General features: G+C 35.5%; 1 non-coding gene across 1 annotated transcript; it reads left to right on the top strand.

The window, feature by feature from the left end:
* The first annotated feature begins 213 nt into the window (after positions 1–213).
* LOC124889915 lies at positions 214–319 on the top strand. Its single transcript, XR_007048827.1, has one exon. It is a non-coding gene; the product is annotated as a small nucleolar RNA R71 (small nucleolar RNA).
* Positions 320–2,791: the final 2,472 nt, after the last annotated feature.

The following is a 2,791-nucleotide window of genomic DNA, read 5'->3' as shown; positions in this document are numbered from 1 at the left end:
ACGATCCCTCTCAATCAAACCTATAGGATTCTTCATCGTTCTTCTAGATACATCACCCTTCCATTCGGAGTTACCTTGTGCAATTTAGTTCAGAAGAGTATATAGCTCGTCATAAGTTTTCTCCAAAGCCTAACTACCTATAGTTGAATCTAGAAAAATTTTGTATTATTGTCAAGTCCTTCAACAAAAGTATGAGATAAAACCTCATTGGCCTATTGGTGATATGGACAATCCCTAAGAAGAGACTTGAATTTTTCCCATGCATGATAGAGGTTCTCATCTGCCTTTTGTTTGAAAATCAGGATCTCACTCATAAACATTGTAGTTTTTCTAGAAGGAAAGAATCGAATGAGGAACTTCTTTGACAAATTTTCCCAAGTAGTGATTGAGTTTGAAGATTCTTCATTTAACCATTTATTTTCTTCCACCAATAGTGAGAGGCGGAAGACAGTGAGCCTCATGTAATCTATAGAGATTTTAGTGGGAATAAAAGTGTCGTTGATCTCAAGAAATTCTCTAGGTAGACCTATGGATCCTCATGTGACAAGTCTATGAACTGCCTACCATTGTGAAACAATTACACCATGTTCTACTTAACCTAAAATCTACCCCCAATTTTCAATCTATGGATAGCAACGGTAACATTAGTTGCGAGTGGGATTGCAACTTTGAGCATTGTCTTACGGGCTGGTTGTTCTTTATTCATTACTGCAGGAATGACTTCACTTTATTAAACTTGTGGAATGGGAAAGAGAAGTGTTTCTTTCCTCCTCAATTGATTCTAGCATCACTCAGGTTCGGAATGTGGTTCGACCAAATCTCTTTCCCTTGCCTGCTTACTTGAGATTCAGACTTGTACCTACAAGTTCAGTAGCTAAAACCAAGTTACTAGCACTTATAAAAAAAATAGAAAAACTAAAAATCAGAAGGTTGCCAATTTTCAAGTCCGCAGCACCGACTCCAAAAACTTGTTGCACCCAAACACACATGCTAGAGTACATAGTCAACTAAGTAGTAAAGTTACGATATGAATATCGATCCGTTAGGGACAGTGTGATTAACAAACTATCCAATTCTAGTGTTATTAATGAGACTAAATAAGTGCGAGTTTGTAATAAGAATATGATCTTTGTAATTATAAATAATAAAGAAAAAATTAACAATGGTATGAAATTTAGATTGTAAACAATATTTGGAGAGCTTCTAGGATTTTAACATACTACATATTCATGCATAACCATGGCTTCTAGCCGTCGTTGGTCTTTATCATGATTTTTGATCTATGAGGGTCATATTATAACTTGGGAATGGTTATCCTCTGGTTTATCTACCCAAATTAATCGCACAACTACATTGTTGAGTAGGGATGTGAGTCTTTAATTTGGATGCATTAAGCTATCTTCCCATTACATTAACTAAGTGGGGCGTTTAGGTATATCATCTCTATCCTAACTACAAATAATCCTTTAACATTTAGTATCTAACAATTAAGGACATGATCCACACTCCTTAAATTCTTCATTCTATCCCTCCACTCCTATGGTCAATTAGTTTGGGACTTAGATTTATCCTAAAGTTCATGACGTTTTAGAAAAGTAAAATAAGAATGCAAGAACAATCACATGTCTTGATAAACAAATAAACCAATAATAAAACCATAATTACACAATCATGTTCGTATTCTCTAGCCTATAATGATGGTGTTTAGACACTCATAGTCTTACAAAGAATCTCAATAATGAAATTCATAAGTGAAAACTACAAGAGAAATAAGAACAAAAACCCTGTATGGAGCCTCCCTCATATGTTTTCTCTCCCCCAAGTTGTTCAAAAGTGTTTAGAATAGAAGCTAAGGGTCCTATTTATAGTATAGTGTAAGTGTTGCACGAAAACACACAAGGGCGAGGTATGCTCTTATCATGTGGCTCAGTGGGTGTGCCACGCTCTTATCGCACATGCACATTGTTTTGTGCCATTGAAAAATTTGTCCAAGGGTGCGGCATGCTCTTGTGTCCTAAATTCCAGCTACCCTCTATGGTGTAGTCTCTTTACTTTGCTTTTTATCCTATGGACTGTAGATGCCTTTCCAACTCTTTTTAGGCTTGTTTTGCTTCTTGCTTCTGTCACCTTCAATCATCCACAAGAACGGTATTGACACCAAATCAAGCTCATTCCTTTCAACAATCTAGACCTAAAAAAACTAATAATATCCATTAGTTTATGCATAAAATTATGCTCACTCAAAAGAATATATATGCAATGTAGCTCACAAAATAGACACAAGTAAGGCAATAGCTAGCACTTGGAAGTATAAATACACTCAAAATCACACCACTTCCATTTAAAGGATCAAGTTTATAGTTAAAAGTGGGAACAAATCCCTTTTTTTAGAAAACAATAGTAAAACCAAGGTTTCAGTTAGAGTTGTGCCCCTAAATAGGGTAAATTCACCTAAGTGTGCGTATGTCATTGCCAGTATCAGAACAGTACCACCGTGAGCATCTAATCATCTATAATCTAAGTCATAGCTCAATCAAAGTGTAGAAGACGAACCTTGCATCCAACTAGTATCATAATTACGGCTTTGGGCCCAATAATATATAACTCAATAAGATATTAATGTCGTACGTCGAGAAACTAGGTAAGTAAGGGCATAAAGCTACTAGATGGGTCTAATAAAGATATGTGACCAAAATACTATGTAATATGATAAGTGTTTTACTAAAGGATCCCTTATGCTAATCTAAGGTTAATCAAGTTTATAATCAGGAGTAATAGGATCCCACAATCT

The sequence above is a fragment of the Capsicum annuum genome, chromosome 12, assembly GCF_002878395.1.
Source record: "Capsicum annuum cultivar UCD-10X-F1 chromosome 12, UCD10Xv1.1, whole genome shotgun sequence".
NCBI lineage: Eukaryota > Viridiplantae > Streptophyta > Magnoliopsida > Solanales > Solanaceae > Capsicum > Capsicum annuum.
The sequence above is the reverse complement of the archived record's forward strand: the minus strand, read 5'-3'. Positions and strand labels throughout refer to the sequence as shown.